Here is a 21,287-nt window from a genome sequence, read left to right on the forward strand (position 1 = left end):
CTCTTACCCCCTGCACCTCTAGCCTACACCCCAGTTCTTGTATGCATAAATAAGTAAATCTGAAAAAAAAAAGAAATGCAAAATTTATTTTTAAAAAAAGAAATAATGTATGGCTACATGAGCTCAGTTTTAGAGCAGCTAAGTCAGAGTTTTGGAGTGGGGCTAGAATTCAAGCCCCCCAGGAGTTCTAATGTGCAATCAGATTTTAGAACCACTGCGTTAGAAGATTATACTGTCTGATATAAACTCTCAGAGAACATATGTGAACCATATTAAGGTTGTCTCAGGATTTAATAGCAAGAAAATGCATCTATTTTTAAAAGCATATTCAACATTTTCATGTAACTTTTCATTTGGGAAATAAAAACTTATTATTTATATCATAAACTGCCACAAAATTTAAGGATAATGGAGTGATTCAGACTTGGAATACTAAAAGACATAACAAAGCACAGTTCATGGAACCAGGGCAAACTGCATGGGATGGAGAACAAGAGGCAGGAGGCAGCAAGATGTAATGGATACACAGCTATCCCAGGTCTGAAGGTAGTACAGGCCAGAGCTCAGGGAGGAAGACAACAAGAAGGGGGACCTCAGGTCAAGAATCTAGATAGAAGGACCTCCCTGATGGAGCAGAGGTTAAAGAGAGAGCACTATCAAATGATCGCCAGCCACTGCCACATGAGTCCGATCCCCAGCCAGGGAGCTAACCCACATGGCACAGCAGACCTTTCCTTTCTTGCCTGCTGCTCCCCTTAGCAGTGTATTTCAGTCAGTCTGCCTGTTCTGCTCCCCAGACTGTCTCTGGTGAATTCTTTTACCCCCCACCCCCAACCTTCTGGCCTATACCCCAGTTCTTATATGCATAAATAAATAAATCTTAAAAAAAAAAAAGAATCTAGATAGATTCACCAGCTATCAGACACCATCTGATACACAACTCTTCATGTTGTGTCCTGCTGGTTGTAGGACTTTGAAGGGAATTAATCCCAGCACCTGGCTGACCCAGTTCACAGATGACACAGGGGTGAGTGTTTGGCTGGAATGGGGAGCAGAGCTACAGAGAAGAGCAACTGGAGAAGTCACTTATCTGTGTGCTGACCTGCACCTGGAATGATTTTGGCACTTAGAAGGCACCACTTTTAGTCCTATATATTTTAAGCAAGTTCAGTGATGTCTCCCATCCTCAAAAGTTTGTTCTGAAAAACACACACATCCTCTTTGCCAGGATGTGTAGTTAGTATTTGACATTGTGAGATATATACAAACAACAGGTTTGGTGTGAAAATGAACTAATATTTTGCATGAAAAGGATTAGCCCAGTAATCAACACATTTATAAATGCTTTGAAAATTTTAGCTATTACTAGAATGATGACCACTCAGCTGTCATTGTCAATTGTCCTGGCAAGGTTCTGAGCTCAGACTTATGCATTCCATGCCAACCCTTAACCCAGTTGCTGCACCTCCCCCTGCAGTGACCTTCAGGGCTAATGGCTGTTGCCATGGTCCCTGAGGTCCGGCGATGGCAAGGAACCATGCGCGCAGGGGGAGAACAGCAAACTACCTAAGATGCAGAGAAGCCGAATGCCTGCCAAGAGATAACGACCACCAGAAGCCGCCACAAAGATGGTTAAAAGAAATGCTGACCACCTGGAACCTTATCTAGCTTTCTCAAGGCCCACAAACCTTATTCTGCTACAACTGTCTTTCTAAAATCTTTTCTTTTCCCGGTCTAAAAAGGTCATTGATTACTGATTAAAAAACATATATAATCTAATAACTAGGCTAATTCAAATGAAACATTACTAAACTCTGTGTAATAATAGAATTGTTAGTTTTATGATTTCTCTGATTGTGTCCTTGGCTTTGTTAGCTTTGATCTTATGAAAAGTATATTCACCCATGCTAATTAATAAATAAGTTAGTAGTAGTGAGTAGTTATTAAAACAAAAAAGTAATTACATAGAACAAAAGAAAGAATTAATAGCCTGTCTACTCAGAAATATAGCTAGGTCCAGATGTAACTTCAGACATAGATCACTGCCCTGTCAATGATAAGCTAAACCTATGAGCCAGCTGGTTTAGTTCACTGATAACCGATCCTATGCCTTTAGAAAAACATATATATACTGACCACTGACTCAAATAAAGTTGCACTCAGATTTACACTCTCTCTTGAAGTGTGTCTATTTGTCATTTCTTTAGCCGAATCCCTGACCACCCTGCGCAGTCTCTCAACCCTGAGACGGCCTCATCGTTCACTGCTGTGCTGGTCCGCGGCACCCAGTACCCAGGGAGAATTTTGCACTGAATGCTATAGCCTCAGAGTGGAAGCTGAGCATTATGAAGTTCCCCCACTAAATCAGGAACCATGAAAAGAAGCCATAAATATCCCATCGCTCCCACTGACTGTAAAATAATAAGTCATTCTGCATATTCCCCTCCATCTCCATTTTCTGTCCTAGGTCTATATTTTACGGAGATTTCTATTCCCTTAATAAAATAACACTGTGCTTTTATGATCTTCTCTATGCAAAAAAGCCTTAAGCTATCCCATCCCACTCCCCAAAGGCATAAAAGTAAACCTAAAGCCATATGGCACTGGAATTAAAGTCAGCATATTGTTGCATTGGATAATTCACCATCATTATAAATGATTTCTCAGTGATATTATGGTATTAACCCACTCTGGTGTGCAATGATTCATTAGAATTCTAAATTTCCCCTGCAGCCCAGACTGCTGTCTTTCCAATGGGACTCAGCTGAATTTAGCTGCACAGACATGTTATATAGCCAGCACCATTCACCAGCACCATGGCAATCTTGTAAAGACTGCCTGTTTCAGGCCATCATGGGGCTTCCGACTCTTAGCGAAGAATGCTGCAACTTTATATCCGTAAGATGCCATCATAATTTATAGAAGTAATCTCTCCCACCCATCATTAAAGATAGCCGATCTCACTCAAATTATACTAGAAAATTTCAAGTCTGTGGCTCGGCTTCTTAATTTGTTCACTTGCAGTTCAAGGGTAGTGAATGGGATATGAATTAGTATCTCTTCCTTTCAAGGAGGGAACTTAGTACTTTAACATACATGTTAAGATATATTAAACAACTATCTAGGCACCCTCTGTATACATGAAAAATATCACATATGTAAGCTACAAATACATGTTTGTCATCTTCATGTCCCCAATCTTATAGCCTGTCTTAGTATTTGAGTATAGTGATTCAAACAAACCTATTAGTGAAAAAGAGGAAAGCAGCCCTTGATATTCTCTGGACCCTAAGCAGCACTCTTAACTCTTAGGAGTTCGGGGACCACCATCTTTTGTCCTTTTCCAGAAGACTACCACCAACACAGGCTGTGAGCAAAATAAGTATTTGTGTGGGGATTTGGAAGTAAAAGAGCACAGCATAGAACATGTAACTTCGAGAAAAGGAAACCCAAGTGGGTTCTGATGAGACCAACTTTGTTCTTGATGCCTACGTGGACCAGATGTCAAGAGTTTGTTCTGATCCTTTCAGTCAATCTCCCTGTTCTGCTCCCTGGTGAATCCTTTCACCCCCACCTCCTGCACCTCTGGCCTACACCCCAGTTCTTGTATGCATAAATAAATAAAATAAATATTTTTAAAAAATGAATATGTATATACATGTAGAAAAGTTTCTCAAGTACTCCCTCACACTTCCTCCCCGCTCCCACCATCCTCCTCCATCCCCAGTACCTTAACTTTAATAAATGTCCACTATCTGGGTTCTCCTTGCTCCTCTACTTCCATGGTGCCAGCTTTGTTTACAAGCCTGCCTTTCCATGCATCTGTTCTTCTATACATTATATACCCAAACATCAGTCTCCAGCAACCTCTCCCACATTTCTCTTTCTTATTTCATGGCCACCAAACCCTGGATTCTTGAGACCACAAAGGGGTGGAACAGTGGCAGTGGTGGGGTAGATAACTGTATTACCTATATCCCTTTTTCTCTTGAATGCCCTACTTTTAGCAGACCATACAGCAGCTGCTGTGGAGTTGGGAGGTGTAAGAGAGGGAACACAATTTTTATGAAATCTACTCAAGGAAAGATTTAAATTTTTTAAACAAAAAAAATGTTTTTCCTGGGTATAATCCTATTCGAAATCTATTGGAGTGGAGGTTTTCCAAATTTCTTGGTTGAAAACCTCAATAAGAAATTTATTTACATTACAAAGCAGTATTTACACACCAACAATGTGATAGATGCTGGTAGGTAGATAGATAAATATCCTTCCCTTACTAAAATGTTATCTAGTATTTTCTTTTGTTATTCTACTTCATTTTTCAATAAAAAAATTATTATAATTGGGTATAACCTATTACATTGATTTTATGGCCCACTAATGGATCTCAAGTTGAGGTTCAAACAAGCTCTCCTCAAGCAATTAGCATTTAAAATGACAACATTTTCTTTTTTTTTTTAATAAATTTTATTGTTATATTCCCCATACAATTGCAGCCCCCCCATTCTGACCCCAATCCCTCCCCTCCCGCCCCCGCCCCCCTAAAAGTGTCTCTGGTTCATAGTTTTTTGTTGATTTTGATTTTCACTTTCTTATAGTTATTCATTTTCCTGGTCCCTTATTTAAGTTTTCTAGATTCCTGCTATGAGTGAGACCATCCGGTATTTTTCTTTTTCTTTTTGGCTTATTTCGCTGAGCATGATCCCTTCCAGCGCCATCCATGTTGCTGCAAATTGCATGTGTTTATCTTTTTTGAATGCTGAGTAATATTCCATGGTATATATGTACCACATCTTCTTGATCCAGTCATCTATTTTGGGGCATTTGGGTTGTTTCCAAAGCTTAGCTATTGTAAACAGTGCTGCTATAAACATAGGGGTGCAGGTGTTCTTTGGAATTGATGTTTCTGTGTCCTTTGGGTAAATACCTAGGAGTGGAATTGCTGGATCATATGGAAGCTCTATGTTTAGTAGGTCCAGAAATCTCCACACAGCTCTCCACAGTGGTTGGACCAGTTTGCACTCCCACCAACAGTGCAGAAGAGTTCCTTTTTCTCCACACCCTCGCCAGCATTTGTTGTTGCTAGTTTTTTTAATATGTGACATTCTCACTGGTGTAAGATGGTATCTCATGGTAGTTTTGATTTGCATAAAATGACAACATTTTCTTCCGCTACAAGTAGCGAGAGATCTCACATTGACACACATATGCCTGCCTTGAGGCATCATGTGGCCCAGGGAGTTGGTTTCATGAGCAAGAGGAGTAATCAAGAAAGAAAATAAAGGAACTCTTCCTCACTCTTGTTTTCATGGACTCACTTGACTGTGGCAAAGCCCCAAGTAGAGTATCATTCCCATGTGACCAGTGTATGTGGAGTTCTTTCAACTGGTAGGGCTTAGCCAAAGGTGGAGCAAGCCAAGGCCTATAGCAGAGGGACTCAGAATGTAACTGGCAGACTCCAAGGATAGAAGCAAAGAAGACAGGGACCAAGAAGTCCATGGAAATGCTATCTGTGAGAAGAGAGTTAGGCAAAATGAATAATGAGGTCACACCACACAAAGGCAGCTCTAGAGAAGTCATGTTAATAGAGAGGAGGAAACGTGGTTGATGGAAAGTACAGATGGAAGAACAGCCCCAGGTACTGAGACCAGTGGGGAGGTATAAACTGCACAGTGAAGAGGTAGTTATCCTTTTTAGAAGCAGAAATTGTGGGTCCTCTCTTTTTTTTTTTTTTTAATGGGAGAAGGAGCCAATGCAATGGCTAATCCTTATTGGCAAGAAGAAACTTTACAGCACATTGTAAGTCAGTACAGAGGCTCAATGGGCCAGCTGGTCTGGCACCAGCTTGTAATGGGTCCCACAGCTAGGGCATCCTTGGGCCTCGCCTTTGTGCAGCCAAAACCAGATGACGGTACTGTTGTCCTCTTCACAGATGCAGCCCACAATTCGTTTATTGGTGATGGAGGGGACCAAATTAAGGTCTTCCTTAGTGCCTGAAGCCGCCTTTGGGGCTAACAGATTGTATGGATGCTGTCCTTTCTGTGCAGCCATCATGATCTCCCTCTCCAGTCCAGTTGCCTGTTCCTCATCAGTAGAACACCACCTCCAGACGTTATGGAGCACAACACGGCAACCCCATTGGGACCTCGGGCCCTCAGGGCCTGCGCAACCAGCGCTCCTGCTCTGCGAAGTAACCTTGAAGCCATCACACCCACTATCAACAGCAACACTTCAAATGCCAACCTATCTTTCAACCCATCAGCAGTCCTCCCAAGCCAGAAAATCCACTTGTGATGTTTATACTTATAAAATCACAGATCTATGGAAGTCAAGACAAATTATGATACAATAAACCAAGCAAGTTTGATGGTGGTAGCAGTGGTGATGTTGATGGGGATGATGGCAATAACATTGTTTTTAGCCAGAATTTGAGACTGCATCCCATTTTGGCTAGCTACTGTTCAGCACCTTTATTCCTAGGAAATACATCTTCTCAAACAGGGCTGTTGTTGTTTTTTTAAAGATTTATTTATTTATGCATACAAAAGCTGGGGTGTAGGCCAGAGCTGCAGAGGCGGGGGCTGGGAGGGTGGTGAGATTGACCAGAGACAGAGTGGGGAGCAGAACAGGCAGATTTACTGAAATGCACTGCTGAGGGGAGCAGCTGGCGAGACAGGAGAGGCCTGCCATACCATGTGGGTCAGCTTCCTGGCCAGAGATCGAACTTGTGCTACAGTGGCTGAGGATACAGTCATAGTGCTGAGACTTAGCCCCTTGCACCACCAAGGAAGCCCTCAGGTAGGGTTTTAAGGTGAGCATTCATTATCTCTCCCTGAAGTTAAATATATTTTCACTGATTTTCAAGCTCAAGACTGCCTTGCTGGTATGTTTACACTGTGCTGTTTATTTTCAGAAGTAGAACAGCAATAAATGAAAAATATTTTCCCTTCGGTAGAAAAGGAAATATTACACTTAGATATTTATAAGTATGACTGGTTATTTTTTTAAACATGAAGTCAAAAATATAATTATTATACATTACTGGCAAGAATTTCCTGAGTGTCTCTAGCATAAAGACTGAAAGTAATATTCATGACATGAACTATACTTCAAACTGAATATAAAATAAAAATGGATTTAAATAACCAGAGCAAACTGCATATCTAAGTAGTACATGCAAATCAGTTTAACTGTTTTATGTCAGAATTACTATGATGGGAAAGCACCATAATAAAAGAAATAACGCTACTATTTTTGGAGTGTCTATTTTATTCCTAGTACTGATAGATATTTTATATGTGTTCTCTTATTTCATACTCACAATAATCCCAAGAAGGTGGTATTGTTAACCCTGTTTTGTAGATGAGAAAACTAATGTGTATAAAGGTTAAGTAATATTCTCAGATCACATAGCTAGTATGGCCAAACAGGATTGAGACCCATATTTATTTTGTGTTCCAACATTGTCTCCTCCATCTCTGTAGGGGGTTGACATGCAAGTGTTTATTCTGGGTGGGTACAGGCTTTGCTCAGGCAAATGCCATCATCTTTGGAACCTACATGAGAATATAGGAGCAAAGACTCTGGAGAATTATGCCCTATTGCCAAGAAGTAACCAGACAGTAAACTCACACATGCAGAATGCAAGCTAAAGGGTTTCATTTCAGAAAGTCTAAATCTCGCAAGAGGCATGTATAATCCTTCAATGTCTTGGGAGACTTGTTCAGCCTTTGGGTTCAGAAATGGTTCTGGATTGTTCTCCCTGATAGACTACAAGCTCCTTAGAGACCTCTGTATGTAGCATAGAATAGGCCACCCACTAAGAACACTTAATAAATGCTAGTTATCTGTTTAGGGTTCCTCTCAACAAAACACTTCAAAAGGGTAGTACAGCCTACCCCCATCCTTAATTCCCATAATTTCCTCTTCTTAATTTCCCCTTAAGACTCTCTTAGAACTGAAAGAATCTCTTTGAAGCACCTCCTAGGGGCACCTAAAGCACTCCCCAGCTGAAACAAGTGAAAGGAGATGGCAAGTCTGAGTTTCATTATGGTCTCCCCTCACTGGGGAGAGAAAGTGGTCTAGGAAGGTTGTTCTCGATCACATCCTGCATAAATTCTTAAGCAGAACTCAGGTATTCATGATATGAAAGCAAAATTGATACTTAAGAATGAACCAGAAAATTATTTTATCACTTGACCAAGAAACACAAATGTCACAAAGCTAAAACACTGTTTTTTTTACTACTGAACCCAATTTTAATGAGCTAGTAATTCATGTGTTTCCCTGGATTTAGAACCTACATACACTTTTTAATGGTCACAGTCCTCTCTGAAGCAGTAGCTACCTCTACTTTGCTAACAGTTTGCTATAATTGTGTAATGCATGAACTAACCACAACTTCTTGAATTGGTGATGAGAGTATATAATTTTGATGGGGAGTGGCAGGGTTGGGGGTGGTGAAACAAAAGAGACCAACCATCTAAATTTAACATAAATGGAACAATAAACAGTCATGAAGGAATTCTGATGCTACAATAACTTTTATTAGCTTGATATGCTGACTGAGGAAAAAAAAATAGCTTGCATTTTTAAAAGTGACTTTTAAAGAAGAATAATTTGTTTGCATAAAATATGATTACTTTCCCTCATAAAATGTTTATTTGAATTTATTGCACTATAGCCAAAGTCAACGGTATCAGTCACAGCAGGGAAACCCAATTCTGAATTGCAAAATAAACCAAAGGTGTGACTCAGAGCATATCAGCAACTGATGCTGACTCAAGAATTTTTAAGGCAGTTAAAATTCTGCTGATTTTCTGGGATGAGAGTCTAATGAGGCCAAAATTTCTCCCTTAAATAAAGAGAAAGAAAAAAAAAAAAAACCTGTGTCTCAGTCTGGGGCTTTCTTCTCTCAAAGAGAACAACATCTAGAAGAGGCTGGTCAGTACCTTTCTCAGATTCACCTTTCAACCCACTACCCACACTAGTCTGTCAACTGGTAACCAGATGCCAAATCCAGCACAGATGCCATGTTGATAGGTCTTCATTTAAGTAAATTTAGAAGAATGTAGAAAAACAGTGACATGGCCTGTATTCTACAACTCCCCCATCTCCACCATTTCTACTCTTCTTAGACTCCTGCCTTCATTCATCTATTTATCCCTGTGGGCTCTGGAACCCCTTAGCTAAGCACCTGCCATTCAAGGACTCATGAAATACTGTTCTCATGCCATCACCAAGCTGCAAACTAGAAACCTTTCAAGGACATGGGTTCACGTTTTCTCCATACAGAAGGAGACAGTGGAAAAAGGATAATGAAGAGAACTCATTCTTGACAAATGCCTTTATTCTAATGATCTCACGTAAGGTTATCCAGCAAGTTCGGGGGAAAGGAGATCCTACAACTTAGTTTCTCCACTTCCTAGTGTCCATTTCTTCCAAAGATCCAAAAACTACCTGTACTCTTAACTGATTGGATGTTCTATAAAAGTAGTTATTGATGGAGGATGCAAGAGAGAACTAAGGAATGCCATGAAGGAAATGCAGAATAGGCAAAGTTCTATGGGTCAGATTCTACATGACTAGTCTACTTACTTTCTTAGTATTATAACAGGGTAATCCCCAGGGAAGGGGGAAGCTCCAGGTGCCCTGCCACACCCAAAGGAAGAGCAGAGCTGAACAGGGAGGAAAAAGGATAAAGACAGGGAGAAGAAAGGAAGAGGAGATCAAGAAGACTTGAATGAGGCACATGGAACAGAGGGACATGTGAAGAGGCTGTGCTTGCTTCTCAGCCTTGGACTTGTACCGGGGACTTGGGAGACACAGAGTAGACATTTGAAAGAGACAGAGACATGGGTGACAGACCTGTGGGTAGGCTGACATTGGCAGATTTTATTTTGACTTGGGTTTTGATTTTGCTCCTTTCCTTCCAGACTTGCCTGACTCCTTCTGTTCCTTTCCTATGGATCCCCATCAAAAGGTGCCTTAGACTTGTCACAAACTTTTTGGCCAGCCCCATTTGGCTGGGTATTTACCCACAAAGGGATAGGTACTTTTGGATGTTTAATTAGAAACTATTTTTAATTATATTCTTTCTCTTCTTTTCCCTTTATTGCATACTAATTGTATTAAAGTAATTTTCTTTTCTTTTTTTTCCTTTTTTTTTTTTTTTTTTTTTGTGGGACCCTCACCGGTGGCCAGGGATCGAACTGGCACTGCAGAGGCTGCGGGCAGCCTCGCAACCCAGCACTCAACCACTGCGCCACCAGGGGAGGCCCAGTAATTTTCCACTGTAGGTCTTACACATGAGAGCCTTGATGTGGTGGATGATAGAATCTACCTAGAGCAGGCAGGTTTGAGGGTCCCAGGATGCCCCTCACCCTGCCCACTAGCAATGTCATCAAGGAAAAACTCTTTAACATTGTCATTTTGTTTTTTAATGAACAGGGAAGCATGATTCCTAATGTCTCCTTGTTAATTCTACTGTTTAATCTTGTCAAACTAAAAACAACATAAAAGAGAAACAGTAAAAAGGATGGAAATAAAAAGGCACAACACTGAACTTCTCAATATGCAAAGCACTGGCGTTGGTGAGTTACATGTGCCATGACATAGGATCCTCATAACCATTCATTTTAGAAATCAGGAAACAGGAGTTAAGTCAGCAGAGGTCACTGAGGACATTGACCAAGGTCACACAGAAAGTAAGAAGGCCCATATTTGGTCTTTTATAACTGCTGGCCAATTACTACTAGATTCTGGGCTCTATTTTTTTTTGGGGGGGGGGGAAATTATATTACATGGTTAAGACTCTGATTTTTATTTTTTTTTTTTATAGAGGCATGCTTTATTTATTTGTTTGCTGGTTTGTTTGTTTGTTTTGTTTATACATGCACTGGGTACAGTCAGAAGCGCGGGAGGGTGAGAGAATTCACCAGAGCCAGAGCGGGGAGCAGAGCAGGCAGAAGGACCGAAGTACACTGCTGAGGGGAGCAGCGGGCGGCAGGAGAGGTCTGCGCGCCATGTGGGACCCTCCTCCGATGGCCGGGGAGCAGCCGGGGATCGAACCGGCGCCGCAGAGGCCGCGGGCAGCTTCGCAACCCAGCGCTCAACCGCTGCGCCACCGGGGAGGCCCAAAACTCTGATTTTTAAGACTGTGTTTTAAATAAAAACACAATATATTTACTGTTAGATTTGCATTGACCTGGACAATTTCCATTTTCCCCTCACATATCTACTGAAGATCTAGTAGTCCACAGTTCATTAAATAGCTACAATTTTCAATCTTATTTCCAAAGCGGTTTCTTTAGAATGCAATTGCAGAAGACACGGGGGCAAATGTCTGTACTAATGACATTGCCTTAAGACAATTACTGGAAATGTAGCCAAAAAGAGATTTTTCTGAACTCTACAGATGACTATTTCAGTCCTCTTACTCCCTTTGGCTATAGCAAAGCCAAGTATTAGTGAACAATCTCAGCCTCCTCTATGGAGAACTCTTCACCCAAAAGTTCACTTATCACCAGGTCTAAAAGCAAAGGTCTCAAATATAAGGGCTGATAACTGTATTTCTAGATACCTACATTATGACTGTGTCACCACAGGAAGTTGGTTTTGCCTTTTAAAAAAAAATCATGATGGTTTCCTCACAGCATGAAACCTAAAAAAGAAAGCTGAATACCTAACATGGTGTATCAAAAGGAGAGTTAACGAAACAAATTGCAAATATTTTATTTCCACATTATTTCCCAAAGCCCCCTCGCAGACCAGACCTTCCCGGCCTTTTAAACCACAGGTAGCTTCTGGCAAAGCTTGAGACAGATGGCAATGTTGAGATCTTGGCAACCGAGATAAATGTGTGTAATATCAAGCACCTACCTTACAACTTCTGAGGCTCACAATGCCCTAGCTCCTTCCATAAGGCCTCAGGAAGGTTCGCTTGCAAAAATAATTTCTGGTTAACAAGAAATCCATGCAACATTTTGTGCCCGGGTGTTTCAGAAGCCCCTCTGAGAGATCCACACTATGCATTTTAATTTGGGTTTACATGTTTTGTTTTTTAATAGAATGAACTGTGCATAACAACACATTTTACAATATAAAATGAAAAGCTCTTGACACAGTTCATCTACTGGAAAGTTCTAAATCCAGAACATATAAAGCAAAATAAACACAGCAGGACTCCAAATTTCCTTTTCCAACATTTGGTAATTTGTTTGGATATGGAATGAGGGGAGACAGGGTGTAGGGAAGAGGAGGAAGTGGTAAAGCACAGGAATGTTCATGACATGCTAACGAATCCTTAATCTGATCTCAAGTCAGTGACCTTTTATCCAACATCACAGTGTGTAAGAAGCTGTCCTGAATCCCTCTTGGTTATTTTGCCACATTTGCTGAAAATCAATCCTCTTGCAATCAGCTCAGATTTCGAATAACCTTTGAGAAGCTTTTTACCACTGCAGCATGTAAATGGGGATTTCAGATCCATTTGAAAACACAGCAGGAGGGCTAATTTGGAGATAATAGACATTTTCTATTTGTTTGTATTCAATCCACAAGGTTTTATAGAGCTCCAGGACTGTGTTGGTTAACACAAAGTTTCCCACAAAAGCTCTGACCTGGAGGGAACTGGCAGTGGCCTTCAGGAGACCGCACTTTTGCCAACATCTAATCTATGATTTGCCGACAATCACACAGCACACAGAGGAGAAGACTGCAAATATATCTTCAGAAGGATGTGCTCCATATTTGGCATGTGATTCTTAGTATCCATGCTAAAGACCTCGAAGAAGTAGGGAGTAGTGAAGATGCTAAGTAGTTCTAGAAGGCTTCCCCCATCCCTCCTCCTCTTAGCAGGTAGGACTTGAAGACGTCAGTGTCTTCTGTTTACTGACCTGTTTCTCCAAGTGAGACTAGTGGGTATGGGCAAATGACACTTCTCTAGAAAACTTTGCATTAGACAAGAGCATAATTCTGCTTCTGTTTACAATCCTGGAAAACCACAAAAATTTGGAATTCTCTCATTTTTTTCCCCTTTGTGATATTCACAAAGATTCTCTTCCTGGCACATGGGGCCATCTGCAATAGGAAAATCATTGCTATTTCTTCTAATACAGTAGTCTAAAAGTTAGATTGTGGATGAGACTTAAAAGACTCCCTACCTTCTTTCTATTTGCTAAGTCCCAGTCATTTTTTAAGATCTAATCCCAATGACTCTTTCACTTCATGAAGTCTTCGCTATCATTCACAGTCCACACTAATTTGCTGTTGGCCAAGAAATAACAAGGCAGTAATACTGTAACAGGGTGGTCCCCAGGAAAGAGGGAGGTTCCCTGCTCCTCCCAAGGGAGGGTGGAGCTAAGCAGAGAGAGAAAAAGCTGCAGAAGAGACTGAGGAAGGAAGAAACAAGATGGAGCCAGGAGACCTGGAGGAGACGCATGGAGCCTAGAAACACATAAAGAAACTGCACTTGTCTTTTGGTCGTGGACTGGGTGACACAGATGTGGGTGAGACCCATGGGGAGGTGACATTGACAACTTTTATCTTGATGTTGATTTTGCTCTTTTTCTTCTGGGCTTGTCTGGTTGTTTCTGACCCTTTTCTGTGGGTCCCCACTGGAAAATACTTTAGACTTGTGGCAGGCTTTGGGGCCTTGTTCTGGGCCGATCCCATATGGATAAAGTTTTACCCACGAGGGGACGGGTAACTTTGGGTGCTTCATTTAGAAACTAAACTCTTTGCCTTACCTGTATTTTTTTCCTAGTTTTATTAAAGTTCCTTCCCATTAAAGTCTCATATGTTTTATGTTGATGCGGCGGATAGCAGAACCCATTTAAAACAGACAGGTTTGTGGAGTTTTGGCTGCCCCTCTCCCTGTCCTATAACAACACTATTAAAAAAGTATATATTTGAGGATAGGAATCATGATCCAGGTCCGTGATCAAGGGGCGGTTCCAGGTTGCGTACCATCAAAATCAGAATACAGGGAATTTTAAAGAATCAGGAAGGAGAACTCTCTGAGTTTAAGACATTTGTTTTGGGGGCCACTCTACTGGGGTAAGGGTTAAGTCTCAGTTCTACAACTGCAAAGGGCCACTGAGGCCTGAGTTCAATCCTGGCCAGGGAGCTAACCCATATGACACAACAGACCTCTCCTATTTCACCAGCTGATTCCCTTCAACGGTATATTCCAGTGAATTCACCTGTTCTGCTCTCTGGCCTACACCCCAGCTCTTCTGCACAAAAATAAATAAAAATCTAAAAAAGATTTACTGTGCATACAAGAACTGGGGTACAGGTCAGAGGTGTGGATGGTGAGAGGATTTACCAGAGACACAGCTGGGAACAGAACAGGCAGATGGACTGAAATACACTGCTGAGGGGAGCAGCGGGCAATCTGGCACCACCAGGGAGGCCCCTAAATAAAATCTTTAAAAAAAAAAATTTGTTTTGAAATCTTTTGGAATGGTTCTTAAGTTCAACTGTCTGTCCATTACCAGTGGGTAAAAGTCTGCATCAGAGGCTGGAAGGCTGTGATCAGTGAACATAATCAGCAAATGATATCTTACTTTTTCATAGCCACTGAATTGCAGAGTCAAGTTTTTAACATTTTCTTTTTTTTTTTTTAAGATTTATTTATTTAATTTATACAAGAACTGGATACAGGCCAGATGCGCAGGAGTGTAAGAAAATTCACCAGAGACAGAGCAGGGAACAGAACAGGCAGACTGATGAAATATACTGCTGAGGGGAGCAGCAGGCAAGACAGGAGGGGTCTGTCGCGCCATGTGGGACCCTCGCCAGCAGGTATCAAACCAGCACTGCAGAGGCAGCGGACAGTGTCACAGCACAGTGCTCAACCACCCGCCACCAGGGGAGGCCCAAGTTTTTAACATTTTCAACTAAAAGTCTCACCCTGGCAGTAAGAAACAAGACAGCGTCTGCTTGACTGCAAACAGGTTCTACATTAGCATGGATGTCGGTTAGAGAGTCATACCTTATTTAAGTCTTCTTCATATGGTTTCTGTAAAAACTGAGAATTAAAGAAGAAATATGGATACCAAAATGTCAACTTTATTATCAAGTGGGAATGCTAAAACTAACCCCTTGATTTATTAGGCAGTCTTTCTCCCAGTCTCAGTCAACCCAGAGCAAGGGATAGATATGAGTCCAGATGGAACATATATCTTTGAAAAGAAGCATTGCAGACAGCCCATGCTCTATGGGAACAATCCTCTGGCTCACAAGAAAGGAAAAAGAAAGAGTAGGATGCCCAGAACATGCTACAGCAATTCACCACTTCCCTCCCACCATGGAAGTGGAATGAATAAAAAGGAAGGAAAAACCTAGAGTGTGCTCAGAAAATTCTCATTAAAAAAAAAAAAAAAAAACGCCAGAGAGGGGGTAATTACTCTGTAGCACATAGTTTTGCATTAAATTTCTCATGTGTGCTAGTTCTGTTCCTTCCTTCATATGGACGATTAAGCTTCCTTGGGACAAAGAGACAGGTCTTAAATGTCTAGTGTTTCTCAGAGAAACAAATACAATACTAGGTAAAGAATGAGTATTTAGTACTTATAGTAAGAGCAGGGGTTGCTTAAAATTAACTATTCACATTTGTGAAAAACAACTAAACCTTAGATACTCTAATCTATTATTAACCTTTATGAATTTGATCTTGTCTGACCAATAGATTGAGTAGTTTGGAACTAGGTCTCAACTCAAATTCTCATATTCAAAAGACCTGCACTTTTATTCTCTATTGGAAAACCCTTCTATTTCACTATTCAAAGCACATTATCACCCAAGGACCTTGAACATAATTGGGCATAGTCCATTTTCACATACCCAGAATCTAGATACTTGTCCACCTCAGCATTAAAATATTGCCAAATTTCATTGAAAGAAAACAAGAAATGCAAAGGAAATTATAAGAAATTAAGAGCTAGAAACTATTTCTTAACATACAAACACAGGTAAATTCCTCAAAATTGGCTGATGAAAATATTGTAACTATGTCATAATCACAATGAGGAAAATCTATTCTCTGAAAAATGCCCTATCAGCATACCAAGCAAACTCTGGGTGTAAAATTCCTGAATGTTTACACACCATCTGCCTAGATATTAAAAATGCCATTGCAGACATGAAGGGAAAGCACAACAAATTAAACAAACTTCTAAACTGGATGCCCTGAAATTCAAGCTCTAAAATTTCCCCAAGGCGAACTGATAAGGTGAAGCCTCCATTCTGAACAAACATGGATTGCAAGTATTAGTAAACCTGTTGCACATACATTGTTCAGTGTTGTTTCTCAAGAAGTAATTCTAAAATATTCTTAGAAGCAAAAAAAAAAATTTTTAAAAAACAAACAAAACCTGAAAACCCACCCTCCTGGGTTTTCCTTACCTACAGACAGATCCCTGCATTGATCCACATCTAACCAAGAAACTATTTCTTTTGAGATTTATTTGAAGGTTCTGCCGAGGTTAGTAAATCATGGACTATTTTTTTGTGATCCATTGGACAGTATGATCTCAAAGTAATTTTAGCAGACTATATTATTATTATTATTCTCCTCCACATAGTATAATTTAGGTGTCTGTTGCCTCCATTTTTGTTTTGTTGCTCTTTTATATCATGCATAATAACTCATTTAATTTTAATTACTTCTTTAATTTGGACTTCAACATATGAACTTGAAGGGAGGTGGGGATTCAATTTAGCACAAAGGAGTGCTACACTTTGAGAACCACCAGTATGGAGCATGCAACAGGCACAGGGGAAGGCACATGCCTCACCCAGAAACCCCATGAGGACAGTCATCCATGTATGCCAACAAATCAAATGTGTTCATTCAAATCACGGAGCATCATTCATCCCTCTCCAAGCCCTGCTATGCTGACCAGAGAAGGGGTCTCTTGGACTCTTACCAGTTATCTTGTATCTGAGGCCTTGATGCCTCCAGATGTGAATTATAATCCTTTTTAATTATAAAAGGATTATTGTAATTATAATCCTTTTTTTAACATTGCTCTGAACTTTGGAGCTCACATCCATAGTACCAAGAAAACTACTATCTCCATGAACTTACTCATGCAAGCCAAGAATAAAGCCACTGAAGAGGGAACTATCACCCCCTAAAAGCTAAACAATAATTATAAAAAATAGATGAGTAGACATAAACTGGATGTCCATTGTACTGCTATAACAAAAATTTCATAAACTGGATAGCTTATAAACAATGGAAAATTTATTTCTCACCATTCTGAAGGCAACTGCAAGTTCAAGGCATCAGCAGATTATCTGGTAAGGCCCATTTTCTCATAGCCATCTTTTCATATAACCTCACATGGTGGAAAAGGTGAGGGACCACTCTGGGGTCTCTTTTATAAAGGTACTGATCCCATAAATGAGCATTCTTCCCTCATAACCTCATAACGACCTTCCAGAGGCCCTACCTCCTAATACCATCACTTTGGAAGTTAGTATTCAGCATATAAATGGAGGGAGTGTAAGGCAATTAGGGGTGGCCACCCCTTAGGCACTAGAGGTTTACAATAGTTCTGGGCTGATAAAAACTTGTAAAAAGAAAACAATACCCCAAGCCCTGAGTGCAGGCAAGATAGTGCCACACAGACCTACACCTTTGAATTGACAAAAGCCAAAAAAATCCAGGCAGGCAAGAAGCATCCAGGGGACAGGGGACATAAGTCTTCAAGAAGCACCTAAGGGAAGCACCCTCTCCCTCTCTTTCTCTCCTTACTTTAATCCTCTCTCTAAATAAATTTTGCTTTTGCTTCTGCTAAAGATGTGGCTTTGAATTCTTTGACCCCACAAAGAGTGAGGTTATCCAAAATTTGAATACAGAGAGGACATAAACTTTGAGACCACAGCACTCCCATACTTGAAAGACTTGATACTCATCAAGTTGAAACTGATGGAGGACAAGATAGAAAAAAAAAAAAAAAAAAAAAACTAAAAAAAAAAAAAAAAGGCCAGAAACCTGGCTCACAAGGAGGTGGGGGTAGAAGAGATTAACATAGCCCTTGCCACAGCTACGGAAAGATACTTAGGCGAAGATGACACAGTTGCTGAAGCTAGTATCCTTAGACAGAAGAGGACTAGATAACAAAGCATAACATCCAAGCAGGTATCTGAGGGCACATCCAAAGGTAAAGATATGGAGATTGAGTCCATTGTAGAATCTCCAGTCCTTTTCAAATTCCACATAGTTATCCAAAATTAGCAATCAACTGATGACTCACAAGGAGTGAGCCCCTCCCAAACAGAAGAAGACTGTATCAGTGCAGTGTCTGCACAGGCTCAGGGCAGCACTCCCACTGCCCACCTGTTACTATGCAGGTGCCTCTTTTCCCCATCTCTCTCCCTCTGCAGGGCAGCAGCCTTCCTGCCTGCCGGTGACTTGCTAAGGCCGCCCACCAGCAACCATGCAGGCCTTTCTTAGCAAACCTGTCCCTTCTGGGGTAGCTCTTCCTGCCCACTTGTGTCTATGCAAGTGTCCTTTATTCTTTTGTCCCTTGCCCTCTTAAACTTGTTCTTTAAATATAACTAACGTCTCTGTCTCGTGGAGAAACTCCCCCGGGAAACTCGCCGTGTGTCGCTGAAAAGGGAGCTTTGGTGAAACCTTTCCCAGAGTGAGCCCAAGAACCCTGCACTCCAAACCCACACACTCCAAAAACCACATCAAAACTATTTAGAGGGCCTCCCCTGGTGGCACAGCGGTTGAGCGCTGGGTTGCGAGGCTGCCTGCAGCCTCTGCAGCGCCGGTTATATCCCCGGCCATCCGCGAGGGTCCCACAAAAAAAAAAACAGAAAATTATTTAGACACTTAAAACACAATGAATCTGAAACAAGATGAAATGGTCTTAAAGACACAGAGGAGAGGGAACTCTTAGCAGCCAATAATATTGAACCCATTTGAGTAGTTTTTAGGGAGCAACAGAACTGCTTGGTCAGCCCAACTTGAGCATCAATCTATGCAGCATGGTATTTCTTTTTTTCTTTTTTTATTAAGATTTATTTATTTATGCATACAAGAGCTGGGGTACAGGACAGAGATGCGGGGGGTGAGAGGATTCACCAGAGACAGAGTGGGGAACAGAACAGGCAGACTGACTGAAATACACTGTTGAGCGGAGCAGTGGGCGAGACAGGAGAGGTCTGCTGCGCCAAGTGGGTTGCTCCCTGGCCAGCCGTGGATCAAACTCATGCTGCAGAGGCTGAGGATTGCTAGTGCTTAACCCCTTGTGCCACCAGGGAGGCCCCTAGCATGATATTTCTTTCTGTCACTGAGGCATTCTAGTAGTGCAGAAGACGCGAAATATTTTAGTCATATTAAGTTCCCTAGCCTGCATTCCTTGGTCACCAAGCAGCCTTTTGATAATTTGGTTTCTCATGCATATAACATGTCTCCAGGGAGAACATGCCTGGTCAGGCCAACCAGGAATTTCTGGTCCCATAGCAATTATATTTCTCATAGGAAATTTTTAAACAGGCATCCTCACTTTACACATCAGTCTGTTGAGAATTTTGTGTCAGGAATCTCCCCTAAGTTCACTCAACTCAGAAACTCCACAAGGTTTCAGTTTCTGAATTTTAAAGCCAAAGAGCCAGATTCTGATTTCCTCAAGTATATGCCATCTTGTAACACCTCCATAGTGAGCTGCGACTCAATTGTGCAACACCCTGGTCCTGACGAAATAACTAAGATATTTTGTGGGTCAGCTATAGGATCACACTCAAAGGACAAGTGAAGCATAGAGCAGAGGGAGCATATATGAACGTGTGACTAAATCCTGGTTCTACCACTTATAGCCTTCATTATTTAACCTCTGACTCGACGTTCTCAATCACAAAATGGAGGGAATGTTATATATAACAAATCAATGGTTATAAAAGTGCACAACCTGGATGTCTGGTCTGCTCAGGTTTTTATAACAGTATACCATAGATTGAGTGGCTTATAAAAAACAAAGAAAATATTTCTCACAGTTCTGGAGGCAAGGAAGATCAAGTCACTAGCAGATCGAGTGTCTGACAAGGGGCCTCTGGGGCCCTTTTACAAGGGTGCCAACCCATTTGACTGTGTGCTCACGACCTAATTAATTACCTTCTGAAGGCTCCACCTCCTAAAACTATCTCACTGAAGGTTAGGATTTCACCATATGAATTTCAAGAAGAACAAACATTAGGATTAAAGCAATGGACCAACATTTCTAGGAACTTGCTAGAAATGCAAATTCTTATAACCAATCCCAGACATATAAGCCCAAAATTCTAAAGATGCAGACCAACAATCTGTCTTTTAACAAGATCTCCAGGGTACTGCAATTATAAATCAGAGACATACTGCAGGGGAGGAGGAGGGAGAGGGATCAGAGGGAGGGAGGGAGGAGCACAGGGGACTGAGGTGATGGTGCATGGGTACATGGGGGAAGGAAATTCTATGGGGACTACACCTGAGGCATGGGGGGAAGCAAATATTGTTTAAAAATGAACAATGATGTAAAAAAATTTAAAAACTAAAAAAAAAGACCTCCAGGGTATTTTGATGTTCACAAAAGATTGAGGAACACATGAAGATTGGAAATTATGTGTACTAAGTGTTTAGTATAGTGCCTGGCATAAAAGCACTCAAGACATTTTTGCAGCTATTATTATTACTGTCACAGGAATTCTAGAGAATGGCTTCCCCCATGATCTTACCAACATAGTAACTATTAATTTCATTTTTTACATGCATTGTAAACATATAGTTAAGAATCTTATATTGATTCACTTTTATAGATTTTCCTTCTTTACCTACCAGAATAGACACTTCTCATATGCTATATAACCTTTGATTTTTAATGACTGCCTTATGTTCCATCAAGTGGACATGCCAAAATTTATGTAATTATTTCTTTAGTTTTGGCCAATTATGCTTTTTTGGATTTTTTAAATGACATCTTTGGCATACATTTTATTCCTTTCCCTGAAACATTTCAAAATCCTACACAGAAGAATATCAAATCACAGAGAATGAATTTGTATGAGCTATGAAATGGTCTAGAAACAAATGAATAAGCCAGTGTTTCACTGGACTGTCCCCAGCTAGAAATGGTATGCCTTATTATTTTATTAGGCAGAAAAATAGTTACTACTGTTAGAAATGTTTTAAATTACTACCAAGCTTAAATATTTATTTTTACTAAAATATGATGTGACTATATAAACTGTTATTTTAATAACTCACAGAGATTCAGTTATTCTCTGTAAACCAT

General features: G+C 40.7%; 1 pseudogene across 1 annotated transcript; it reads right to left on the reverse strand.

Annotated features, from left to right (window-relative positions):
* Positions 1-5,600: 5,600 nt before the first annotated feature.
* LOC311172063 (cytochrome c oxidase subunit 5B, mitochondrial-like) lies at positions 5,601-6,206 on the reverse strand (annotated as a pseudogene). The gene has a single exon. The product of its transcript is annotated as a cytochrome c oxidase subunit 5B, mitochondrial-like (transcript).
* Between the last annotated feature and the right edge of the window lie 15,081 nt (positions 6,207-21,287).

This window comes from Talpa europaea, assembly GCF_964194135.1.
Source record: "Talpa europaea genome assembly, chromosome: 6".
In the NCBI taxonomy this organism is placed as follows: Eukaryota; Metazoa; Chordata; class Mammalia; order Eulipotyphla; family Talpidae; genus Talpa; species Talpa europaea.